Raw genomic sequence first — 13,808 nt, forward strand, 5'->3', positions numbered from 1 at the left:
GCATCTACAAGTATCACAGACGACAACACACATACGCCTCGAATATTTAAAATTCCGCGTGTTCTTTATCTCTCAAGTATTACACGCAAAGAAAACGACAAAACTTCGATTTTCCTGGATTTCACAATGATAAATGAAACATATTACGTAAAGAACGCATAGATATTTTATTTATAAGAGCCCTCGACCTTTCTCTGCAGTCTCGCGAACATGTCAACGTTTTAATATGCTCGAGCCACGATTTAAAGTCACTCACAGTTCCCCCGCAGTTCCGTAGCTAGTTGAATACCGGTTCGTTCCACCGTGAAGAGGAAAAAAAAAAAAAGAAAGATCGCGGTACATAGTCAGAAAGGAATAGAGACCTCGTATCGTCGATCGGACTCGCATAGCTCGCGTGTCAAGCACCTCGCGTTGCCGTTTCGCAAACAAGAGCTTTATCGACGCGTGTTTGCGCCGCGCCAGGTGCACGCGTGCAAAATCGGCCAACAACAGTCAGACGTCCGACAGAGAGCGAGGGCGCCGAGCGGAAGTGCGCCAAGGCTGACTGCAGTCGATGCCCTAGTCGCGATTCCTAGTCGCGATTCCCAGTCTTTTAAGACACAAGCAACATGTGAGCATATGTGTAATTCTACGATGATCGACCATGTTCCTTTTTTTTCCCCCTCGAGTCGAGTCGAAAACGAGAGACGATTTGCTAAAATGTTATTAAGGTTTGATCGGTTATCAAATGTTTGAGTTGTTCGACGAAACGTGATATTTTGCGGACAGATTGGAATAAGACTGATGATAGGAAGGGGAGAAGATCGAAAGGTTTCGAGATTGCAGGTTTCTTTTTGTCGGTTTTCTTAAGTGACTTTTTTCATCGATGCGAAGTAAGTACAAATATATGCGTGAGTTTGAAAATGTAATTTCCTGAAATCTAATTCCTTCGTGCAATGGATATAGAAAATGTTCAGTGATGATAGCGCTCGTTTAATTCCGTAAATGATTACAACTATTAAGTTTGAATCGAGTTGGCGTTAAATTTTCCTTTTGGCTAAGCTCATTGGATATTGGAATCTGGCAAAATCTGTAATCGCTTTGACTTTAGTTATCGAATCTCTGCTAATATTCTAGTTTATCCTTTATTCATTTACCTGTGTACTTCTTAAATGAACTTTATTGCGCTCGACACCAAACTCTCACAACTCAGCCACTTTGTCCCTCTTCGATAGGCAATACTCAAAGGGAAATGGAAGATTTCAACTTCAGTCTATCGACGGTTGCAAAGAGACTAACGATTTACTCGACGATCGTGTCACTTTAATACCCACGGTAAACTTGAGTCAGCCTGTTTTTCGGTGTCCACAATGAGATTACGCAGGAGTGACTAACCTTCGCTAGACTAACAGTAAGTCTAAAGGAGATTTTTCAGCCTTCGACACGTCAATGCCGTTGTTAACGTTTCGCTTCGTTCGCAGTGGTCGAAAAAACGTTTGTCAAATATTAATTATTGAGATATGTATAATTTTGTGTGCTAAACTAAATTAGCCACGTAGTAGCGACACACCTATGTGAAACGTCTTGTGCGTCTCGAAAAAACAGATGAATGTAACTGTTCCGTTGGCAGTGTGGTATGGAAGATTTTTTTTTTATTTGGGAGAATTTTACAATCAATTCTCATTGAGAATTATAAGTAAATTATTCTGGCGTGGTACTATAACTTGGATAATAATTGTTTATCGTATGTTTGACTCTAGAGAATGGAAGATGGTGAGACAAAGAGAGTGCTGAGGCGCGTGCAAATGTATATCGACGAAGATCCTGGAAATCGTTTATTAAATAAATCTAAAACAATTTTAATATGAATTCTAAGTGTAACCTTAGTGTTCCTTTACTTTTATTTTCGCAATTAAGATGCACAATTCTCAACACTAATTAACAAGTGGAAATCAGCTGCACGCTCCAGCATATCATTCTTATTAGAATGAAATTTTCCGTAGAAATATTGGCATGGCAACTAAGTGATTGCGGATTTTGTCATTAGGTGGTATTGACAAAATCCGCAACCACTTAGTTGCCAACCCAATATTAATCGCGAGAAGGAAACGTTCTCGAAAAGAGCGTACTCGGTAAAATAATGTGAGAAAATCCTCGATGAAGGTAGTAAAATAATGAAACAGTGAATAAATCGATGGAAATCTTTCGTTCTCGCCATTTTTTTCTCATTTCTTTCCTTCTTTTGTTCCAGATAAAGCGATAAATCGGTCCTCGTAGAATAGCGGAATTTCAAACTCTGACCATTCTTCGCGTGAAATATTAATGACAGCCGTAACTCGATTCTTTCAAAGCCTTAACTCGGATATGGCTATCGTTCTTTCAAAAGGACAATTGCAAGATAACTTTATTACATTTCCGATTTTTCCAGCGCTCTTCGCGTTCTTCCATACCCACTGGATGTCCATTTTTTTACCATCGATCTATCAGCGGACATATTACAGGAAGCAAGAAGTTACAAAATTAACTTACCATTCCATCGCGTTAAAAGTCTAAATTCTTCGCGAACCGCTCGAAACAAAGAAAGCTACTTGTTCATAAACATATGCAAAAATATGTATCGTTGATGAAAACTGGAATTACCACTGCCCTATAAAGGAAGGAAAAATTTGCCAGAAAAATCTATTTAATCTTCTATTGCCTGGAGAATCTATCGAAATAAAACATATTATCATCATTTTGTTACTGTAACAAAATCAACAGAAGATTCGCTGTACTGAGAAGCGATGTCAAATTTCTGGCCATTTTACGAAAGTTAAGACAAAAGGGAGAAAGCAAGTCGTCGATTCACGGTTAATCATTACGAGGACGCTTCTGCCGGCTGAAAAAGTTAGCAGCGTTTTTTACGCGGCGCATACGAATGGTTTTCCCTGCGTATGCAAATCACCTACGGCGTATTATGCCTGCATGCAAATGCCTCATTTGCATTGCAATTATCGAACGATATGTAGGGCACACCGTGATAATAAAGACACGGAGGGAGATCACTTGGGGGAAATTGCGTTTCCGCCGCGAGCCGCCTCCAAATTGCGGCCGCGTGATCGTGCCCCGTCGAAATTCCAATTAAACGCGAAGGCATCTCTGTCGTTCGCGCCGCTTTTCGTCCGCCGTTTCAGACGTGTATTCGAAACACACCCGAACATTGGTTTCGTAGAATGGAACATGATTAGCGCCACCTATATTAGCGTAATGACGACGAGGAGGAAGACGAGGAAGAAAGTTTGCGAACGTCGAATGGAGAATGTAATTTCAGTAGAGAAAAATTGCTTGGCTTTTGAGAGAAGTAGGACGAATACCGCCGAGAATGTTGCCAGGTTTAAATGGAAAACTCAGAGTCTTGAACAAACGTCGCGAGGAAACGTCAGTCTTCAAGTGGTCACTGGAGTTTGATTACGTTTGGATGGAGTTGCTCGTTGGAAGAAGATTCTCGGAAGAACCGAGCAGCCACTTGCGCGTAGTACGCTTGCACACTGGTAGCATCCCGAAAATAGTGACTCGTTTAAGAAATTTCTGGTTTGTTACATTTACAGTTACTCCGAAAAATCCTCACGTGTCTTACGAACGTGATATCTTTTTAATGAAATAAGGTCCAGCGCAATAACATATGTACGTAGTGATAAGCGTGAAGCAGCTATAAAAGAGGTTTTAACGTAAATTCTTCGTATAAAATGCGTTAACTTTGCAACGAAAATTTGTAACACGTTGCTTGGATAAAAGTAACCTTCTACTGCATAGAATGTACAAAGATTTTTATAGACGTCTGTAGATTCTTTATATCAGATGTTTGATTATGTACGGATAGAGATCTAATAAAAACACAAACACCTTACGCGAACACATATTTTCTGAGATAAGCATTGACCATAGCAATTCACGATACGAACTATCGACAAACTGCGCTAATTGACGAGTGGACAAAATTGACGATATTGCAAGCAGTATTTTTTTAAATTCCTTTGGGATTTGCTATTATTCATATCATCTTAGGGTAAATGAACTGACAAGTAATTTGTCTTGGCAGGATTTAAGATCGATTCTTATTATCCACTTATGCATCAAAAACTAGAAATTGACAGAAGTCGAAATTGGCAAGAGTAGAGTAGTCTGGCTGTTAAATCAAATATACAAAAGTCCATCCCTCGGTCAAGACGGTCATCAGTTGTACAAATAGTCGGACAGCAATGATCCTAAGCAACTTAATTGCTACAAAACATCTTTCAAGTCGCGAAGTTGGTCCAAAAAGAAGAGACGACCAGCACCTATCACTAATTCCGCATAAATATCGCCGTCACAGAACATAACTCACTTGCTATCATCCCTTCGAATATAAAAACATCTCAACTTATCAGTCGCTCTTTATGTTGTATTCTTCGAGGAAAAGTTGTTGGAATGAAGAGTATATTTTATCGAGATATGTATAATTCTATGTGCTAGGTTAGCTGCATAGTAGTGATACTTGTATGTGAATATCAGTGTGTGCAAGTATGTGAGTGCGCGGCGTCTAGTAAACAAAGGAATGTAAACTGTTCGGTTAACAGTGTGGTATGGAAGAAGGTGAGACAAAGAAAGTGCTGAGACGCGTGCAAGTGTGTATCGATGAATATCTTTGAAATCGTTTATCAAATAAATATATAACTATTCTAATATAAATTTTAAGTGTAAATTTAGTGTTCCTATGCCATTATTTCGGCTATTGAGATCCAAAATTTTCAACATATTTAAGTTATAATTATATAATCAGTGTTATGATTATACAACCACCCTTATTATTTTAATCGAAATAGGGATCTCCTGATCGTCGTATCGTAACGAGAATTTACTGTGAACGCGTTTGCCGGTCGACCATCGAGTTACGGTAAATTCCTGCAGCAATGAGAACCGCTGAGAAGCGGCAAAACGAAAGAGAAGACAAAAACTACACAACGCCGTGTCTATTTCTACAAAAATCTGGCTACACGCGGTCCAGCCGGCTGGCAAATATTTGCCGAAAAATTTATGAAAATCTTGGCCAGGTCACGCAGACAGCGGAGCCGAACGCACACGTTTTCCTCCCAATCGTGTGTTACACGCGAGATAGTATCGATTGGAGGTGGTGTGTCGGCGTACGGGACCGATTAAAAGAGGCAAAAAGCGATTGCCGGACGGCGCGACGCGACGCGTCGCGACGCACTCCGCGCGACCCGTACGCTCTCCGATCAAATCGATATTAAACGCGCGTTCTCTCTTCCTGCTCTCGCGTTATTAACCCTTTCGCCTTTCCTTAGCGATAACCGTAGCCACTGGTTGTTGAGCATTTTTTTCGTGACTGTGATTAATGCTGAAACTCTAAATAATGACTGCGATTAACGACCAAAATTTGCCGAGAATCTTGATACTTATATACAGAATGATTTGCATGAAATATCATGAGGGCAATTTGGAAGAAGAGTGGCGCTTAAATCTTTGATTTAAGATTTGTCCGTAATCGCAAAGATCTTGACGTTTGTATATGCAGAACGATTTCCGTGAATTATTATGTGGAGAATTTAGAAGAAGAACGACGAGATCTCTTTGATTTAAGAAAACCGGGGTAAAATTAAATTTCCGAAGGAACATCCGTATACTTTTTAGCCACAGTCAGAACCGTAATGCTGCATGACCGCTGCGCTGTTTCGCAAATAAATGTACCATTTGCGAAGGATAAAAATAAAATACCGATCGATCGATTGGTTGTCCGATAATTTGAACTATTGTGTTGGCAACTAAGTGATTGCGGGTTTGTCAATACCATCTATTGACAAAATCTGCAATCACTTAGTTGCCAATTCAACAGTTACGCGTTTTCTATGAAAGCAAAATATATTCTAACGCTTATGAACGAGCGTGTACAGCGTAATACATAGGCAATTGAGATTTTCTGGCGAGATATTGGTGCAGACTTCCCTTACCTTTACTTTAATTTACAAAGCCTATCTTTACAAAGAGCAGCATAAAGAAGGGATTAGTTGGGACGTTCTTGACCGTTCACAGACATCGACCGGCTCTTCCTGTGATCACGAGGCCACGAATTAGAATAGGTCGCTTGATATAATCTCGCTGGGAATCCGGAGCTTGTGTGCTCGGCCATCTATGCTCGCATCAGACGGCGGACTCGTGCGCCTCAACACGCTCGAATTACGATTTTCGTCGCCCGGTGTCGAGCTTTGTGTTTCCTGCCGAGAGCTGAACTCCCAGGCACAGGGTGAATGAACTTTAAACCTAACTTCGTCCGTAATTGCTACTCGAACCAAGTTTCGCTACTTCCTCTTTTATCAAGTTTTTCCTTATAACTTTATAACGCTGCTTTTGGCTTGTTTTGACGCAGTCGTGCGAAGAGGAAGATCGCTTGAGCGGGATAATTTTTCAAATTTAAATTCCATCGTACAGATTGTGTCGAATTAAGATTATACGGTGACGAATAAATTAATACGCTACGAATGTCAGCGTATAACTTCTAACTAACGAAAAATTTTTTAGCATATTGGTAACTATTCTGCGTTGTATATCACATTTATTCATTGCCGCTATTAAACGTAAATTCACTTTGTAAAGTTCTGACGTCGTTTTACTCTTCGTATCTTACGAACTTTCTTTTTGTTCACCATCGTATCTCGGCGGGAATGATCTGCCTCTGATTGGTTCACGATCCTGCGATTCTTCTCCGCGATGTGTCAGGAAGATCGTTCACAGCTGGTAAATCTCCGATCCTCTTATCCCTTCATCGCAAATATGACACTGACAGCGTATTGAAAAAGAACGTATAACGAACAGAAGCCCGAAAAATACCATTGCTTCTTAATCCAGAGTTAAAAATAAATTCCGCCCGGGATATTTAAATAGTCGACGCGATCAATTTTGTCCCTGAACAAGAAATCCCGGAGAAACATCGACCTTGTGTATATATCCCGGCTATAAATTACTTGGACGAGGAAAAGGGGCGAAGAAAAAGCAGGGAACAGAGATGTTCTTGAAAGCAAACAAGCGCGAGCATACAGATGAAAGATCTAAATCGCGCTTTAGCGAAGAGAATGAAGACAGGAAAATCGTATGAGCAGGAACAGGCCATCGATTGTTCGGGCAAGCAATAACTTCGCCTATTCACACCAGACGCGCGTAGTAGTCTCGTATTACGAAATTAGTCGCTGCAAGTTGTGTCAGTTGTAGTAAGCTCAGAGAGTCCCGTCAACGTTAACCGGAGCAACACGCGTACGATCCACGCACATATAATTATTGCACGGAACGACTCGATAAAACGAACTGCATGTCGTTTTCCAGCATTTCTCGAATGCCGTTTAAACCTTCTATTACGTGATCAATCGCGACGTTTGCTCGCCTACGCGATAAACTTGTACAAATCGCGTTACGACAACGATATATACGATAGCATTTTGATACAAATCGCTTTTACTTCGTTAATAAATAACCTTGGGATGTCGATGTGTACTCGTTTGTGCTACACGGTACTTGCTTCTTCGACTTCCTCTGGTTGATCGATGGATTTTTGTAACAGACATTTTTCTCATTAGTTCGTATCATTTTAGAACGCGTTTTAATTCGACATTTTTGAAATTCTCGGTGGTCTCTTCTGTTTCATTCTTTTTCGTTTCTCTGTTAAAAATTAGGCGCTTTTTGTACTCTGTTTCTCGTTGCTGTATCTCGCATTATTTTTATTCATTCGAATATATAACACACCCTTTTGATTTTTGTTTTATCTCTTCGTCATCGTCGGTAGTATACATTTTTCAAGATTTTCAACGAATATTCGTTTTTCTATCTTCCGCGTTTCTAGTTGAACTTTCTGCTATGTGAATTTCAAAGGAACGAGACTCTTGCCCGATGTGAAAAACTCCCACACTTTTATCGAAACTTATTCTTCTGAAATGTCCATTAGGTGGAACACGGTATTCTAGCAATTCTTTTGGAATTTCGTCGAGTCTTAAAAAAGCGAGGTTACTGCAAATCGAGTTTGCGCTTGTACGAGTAATTAGAAGTGGAAAATACCGGGAGAAATACAAAGAAAATTTTTCCAAACCAATTAGAGATCGAACTGATCACCTCAGACTTGAAAGCAGGTGTGCTAATCACTTAGCCAACAACGCTTTGCGTTCGAAAAAAAGCCTGTACTATAATATATCTAGCTTCAAAGTTCATTGATCTTTCTCAAACCTCGCGTTTTCATTCTGTAGAAGATTTCCTATATTAGATTCCTTCGATCTCGAATTCTCGCCAGCAGACCCAAAAGATCCGCGATGGTCTCTACGGAGTCTCATTGATCCGAGCTTAACCCTGTCGTATCTCACGTTGCCAACTATCGACCACGGTTTCCGCCTCTATGGCGCGGGGGCGTATTAAATTCCTCGGCGAGTTGAAGCGCAATTTACGCTGCGAGAAACATTATATCAGACGTTTCAATTATCTGTTTGACTTTCGCCTTCTAATCTCGAGGGCGCGATAAGCGGCTGGCCGTGTTGATTCAAGCGTAATCGCAGTGAAAAACGTTGACATTGTACCTGTCTAAGGAAACGCCGCAGGTGCTCCGCCAACGACTGCGTGAATGCCACGTAACGACCAGATAAATACTGTCGTTAACCTTATTCCGGATTCAGCAACGACTTACTCCGCTGATCGACGCTGATTCAACTTGATTTGTCTCGCGTGTGACGAATACACTCGCTTTGTCGCTGAAGCTGGCAAAAAGTCACACTTGCGATCTTTCCAAATGTCACGTACTAACCACGCATTATAATTCTCAACAGTGGGCATTTATGCGCGTGGTTCATGAGAGTACGTGAACACATTTACCGCGGAAAATTACGAACCTATTGGATTGGCAACTAAGTGACTGCGAATTTTGTCATTAGATGGTATTGACAAAATTCGCAGTCACTTAGTTGCCAAGTCAATATTAGTGGATGTGTTTGTCATTAGATGGTATTGACAAAATCCGCAGTCACTTAGTTGCCAAGTCAATATTAGTGGATGTGTTGTAAAAATTATTTGTATTACGTCAGTGAAATTTCGAATCGATCTGCAAATGTGTATCGTGTGCATTATGTAAAATACATTGAAATTTCATTAAGCCTGTAACGAGACGCGACTATCGTGATTGTGTTGGTAAAATTTGAATCCAATTTCGATACGTGTAGGGAAGTTACAGGGTCTCGTTGAATAATGAATAATTGATCGTTTAAATATTTACTACTGAACTATTTATAATATTGTGTAACATTTATACAGATTTTCGGATTCGTTTCAAATCTGTGCAATGTAATCGCGACAATCGCGCCTTGTTATAGGAAATTGCAAATTTTCCAATGTTTCACGTGGCGTAATATATTCGTAAAAGCTTTCTATCGGTGCTCGAATACTTTCGTCGACGATTGTACAACGAAACTTAAAATACTGCGCGAAAGAATCGCGAAAGGTGAAGCGAGATTTGATGAGAATATTTATGGCCGTTGGGGCGAGAATTATTTTTGAAATTTTCAAGCAACGGCCTCGACCGAAATCTTTAAAAGAGTCGGCGATCTCGCGGTCTAAATTTAAAGCCACTCCCTGAATCGACTTCGCTGCAGATCCACTCGAACGAATTGCTTCCGGATACTCCGAATCGGCAAAGGAACCATCGCGTTCCGGTTCACTGGAATATTATGTCGGCGAGCAAACGTACGACTGTATCGACGATTTTTCAAACGTTACAGAAGCAAAACAACGATTTCCAGTGATACCAGCTTTTTCGAAGCTTTACGACAATTTAACGATAAATAAAAAAAGAACAAAAAATGACGAGGCCATATTTGAAAATTGTAAAAGCTCGCAGAGACTGGAAAATATTTTATAGTGTCATCGTTGTACGAGTTCCACGGTATACGTATACAGCTCACCGCTACACACTGTGTACGAAACAGTACGGAACTTTTTAGCTATTAGCTATCTGTTCGCCCCAAAAAATAGGAAAGAAAGAAAAAAAGTTTGCGACCGTTAGATTGGAAAACCATAACTAACACGTACGCTTACGAAACGATTCAAAGGAATATCCAGGTCTCGATATGCGTATTTTCGGCCAACCTGACGCCGTTTGGCTATTGATCGTCGTCTGAAACTCGCAGCAACTTGCCTCCGAGCGAGGCGTACCGAAATTAGTTAAATTCATCGTCCTCTTCGTAACGAGAACAGGAGGAAGAAGGCCGATTTTTTGTCTCGTTAAACAGAAACTGGGAATAATAGCGAATACGCCATGGTTCGTAACCAAGGTATTAATAATGCACTAAAGAGATATTTACAGTAATTACGAAACAGGTCGAAACTATTGTATTTATTGTAGAATTTAGGCAACGAAAAACGGTATGTGGCGCAGTATTTGGAGATAAATAAAAGGGATAACGAGAGACATATTTATTATGCTACTGTAGTGTAATTTGTAAGTTCAGTGTTAGTTTTAATGTTTATAAGCTACATATGTAAAACTGTTGAATTTTTGAGCCATCAGGCTGAAGTAAATAGATACAATACGATAGAAACAGTATCCAACAAGATCGAAAATTTCACGTGTTTCGTTAATTGGAATGTAAATAAATTGTTTCGTAAATCGGAATTCGAAATTTATGAATTTTGTAAATTCCAAAGCAGAGAAAAGTGACGATGTTAATTATAAATAGTATTTTTATGATTATACCCTGTGTGACTTGTGAATATTTATGATATGATTTTGTCGTAATAAGCTTACGAAAGCTAATGAATAGCGAATAAGCTTACCAAAGTAACGAAATAGTCGAAGTTATCAAAGGGGTTGATTAGTTTGGCTTTCGAGGGACTCGATTAAAATACAATACGATGGATAAAATACTCGTCATCGTAATCGACGCTAAAATATTTGTTTCTCGTTACCACGTAACAGATAACAAACAAACGTGGGTTATTTTAAAGAATAAACAGAAAAACGTAACACAGTGTTACGAACTTGTTTTTCTTTCTTCCTGTTTTTTTTCTTTTTTTTTTTTTTTTGCTTCTCTTTTAATCAACCTCGTTCATTTTGATCGATTGGCTACTCGTTCGTGCAAATCGATTTTTCGCCCCACACGTATGCGTGCTGAAAATAATTCCTTCCAACAGGACTACAAACAAAAATTGTTACATAACCGACTGTTGTTCCACTATTTCCTTTTTGCGAAATATTTTTGTCTTTCACGGCAATAATTCCGACGATGGAAAGTCTTATCTTTTATGTCAAATTTAATTGCTTTGTAACACTACTTTTTAATGATGTTATAATGAAAAGTCGAAAAAATAATTTATGGAACAAACGGATGTAACGGAGGTACAAAGGAGACGTGAATGAATGATTTCATCCGCTGTATCACTGGTCTTCGAGATGACGTCGTCTTTACTCGACTTTCTATTTATTCCCCATCGTTCCGCTTTTAAATTAAACCGAAAGGTTTCGGGAAACGCAACCGTTTCGTCGTATTACTCATCGAGCTACATCATAAAACGCGACTTATTTACATGGGCGGACACTTTAACACGTTTGTTGGCTGCATCTTCATAAATCATACGTCTAGGATACGTCTTAATGATCGCTGCCTGGAGAAACAAGCAACCATCTAATCACATATAATTTCCTTAATGTCTCTACTTTCGACTGCAACTTGGAGAAACAACTATAAGTAAACAAGTACATGTAATTTCTTTCAAATCTTCTTTAACCGAAGATTTATTGTGTTAGTACTCCGAAATTCAATGGCAAATGTCAAACTAAAGATCAAATACTATAAAAGCACTTGACTTTGCTGCGAAATAAATGAAGCGTTCATAACAATCTGAAACATCGAAATAATCCTCGAATTCTGCATTCTTAACCCTATTACGGTTCTCGAACGTCCTTTCACCTCTTCCGTTAACTCCTTGAACCGGGGTCATTCATTGTTAATACGATCCACTTTATTCTCTGTATTTGTGAAGCGAGTACTATTAAATATAATTAAAATACTTGACACAAAAGAAGAAAAATCAGGGGCAAGCGTCGAAAGAAATGACACGATAAAACGTGAAAAGAAGTTTAGTACAAGATAAACATTATTCCCGGGATTCTCGGGTCAGTGGCAATCGAATGGTTGAAAGGAAGGTTGATAATTTGAAGAAAAGTAGAGAGAAATCCTCGTTTCGATTTTTCTTAAGGAAACAAAATCTTGAAACACGTATCGCAATATAACGGGTGTTATGGAAACTCCCGCCACTGTGTGTCCGTAAGTCCAGGCTTTCGAATAATCTAAAAAAAATTCTGAAACACTCGTAAACGAGCCTAATAAAACAGAGAGCGCGTGTTCATCTACCCCGCGTAGAAATTCAAGGCTCGAACGAGTATACAACAACCTTCCCTCGGGGTGTAGCCAAACATCGGGGAACAAAAAGACGAAGAGAAAACACACGTGCGCCTACAAAATTTCGCCGGTCTAACGTGCATTCATCGGACGGAATGCAATTACGTTGGAACCGTGGTCGTGGAAGGTTCGTTTCGACCGGCTGAAAAAAGACGCGGCTTCTGTTTTCCAAGTCGCCGTGGCATCTGGAGGAATAAAAGCTGTGTAAACGTACGATCCTAACCCGTGTGTGTATACGCGCATACAGAAAGCTTCGAATGGATTATGGATGCAACGCCGTCACGTGTTAGCTCGCGTTATGGCGTTCGTTGAAAATGTGAAAGCCACGTCGGTAGTGGTTGGCTGCCGTCATTTTCGTTCGCTCGATGAAAAATTCACCGTCGAATACTTTCGACGAAATATCACCGAGCTGGTCGCAGGTTGGCTCACAGCGACGACGGCAGAGATCACCGAGTCGATGGCGTGCACGATGGCACGACGAGAAACGGGACGCTACCACCCGATATCGATACTAATATTAGAGCGCTTATCGCCAACCGATAGACCGGACCGCGTTTAATTGCATCGATCTCCGGTCATTTGTCGATTTGCTCGCGCCTTCCTGTCGCCTTTCAGCCGATTAATTGGATACGGTAGCACCGATTCCAGCTCTTAACTCTTATCCTTCTGCAGACAGGCGAAAGAGCCACGCTCCGCCCTCCAATTTTATTCGTTTCGACGTCGGCTTCCATCGAAAAAAATTTCAATTCGGTCCACAATTTTTTCTTAATTATTACTAACTGCAACGATGGCCGAAAGAAAGCATAATCGGATAATATATTCGCTTTTCAATGCGAATTATAATTGGCAAGATGAACTTGATGAGTGTTTAGTACAGAGAGAACGTTAACTTTGACTGCCACGCCGAAATCACATGTTTCGCTCAGGATGCCACGGGAGTATTTTTATTATTCAAAGCATGTAATGGCAAAATAATAATAAATTGACGATGTAAGACAACATTCTTCCCCGATGGACCGTTTATCTTATTGGTGGTCACGGGTGACCACCGTGGCGCCTTGGTAACAGTTGATAGCGACATATTATAACAAGGCTTCGTTTATTTCAACAAACCATTCGCATTCGTCGTTTCGTCGTAAGCAAAACGTGCAGAATATATCGTTGAAACGTCTAGAAGATATTAGTAAACAGTATTTGCTCATTCTATATATAATAGTAAGGTATGTGCACACTTCTAACTTCAATTATATGATTATAAAGCAGCATTTACGATTATTTTCTAGGGTGTGTTTATAATAATATTAGTAGATTAGCCCTCAAAGATGTGGATGCAAACACAGTGCATCGTTAGATGCAAGATTTGTTCTCATTTTT

General features: G+C 39.9%; 1 protein-coding gene across 5 annotated transcripts in view; it reads right to left on the reverse strand.

Annotated features, from left to right (window-relative positions):
* Positions 1-13,808, reverse strand: part of LOC138186424 (dystroglycan 1) — a 109,409-nt gene that overhangs the window by 28,196 nt on the left and 67,405 nt on the right. The window contains exon 1 of one of the 5 annotated variants that reach the window (XM_069126305.1): positions 1,137-1,157. The exons of the other annotated variants lie outside the window; for them this stretch is intronic. The gene's annotated coding sequence lies outside the window, so the exon portion shown is untranslated. Of the gene's footprint in view, positions 1-1,136; positions 1,158-13,808 lie in introns of those variants that run through there. 5 annotated transcript variants of the gene reach the window in all.

Source organism: Bombus flavifrons, chromosome 13 (genome assembly GCF_040668555.2).
Source record: "Bombus flavifrons isolate JBK064 chromosome 13, iyBomFlav1_principal, whole genome shotgun sequence".
In the NCBI taxonomy this organism is placed as follows: Eukaryota; Metazoa; Arthropoda; class Insecta; order Hymenoptera; family Apidae; genus Bombus; species Bombus flavifrons.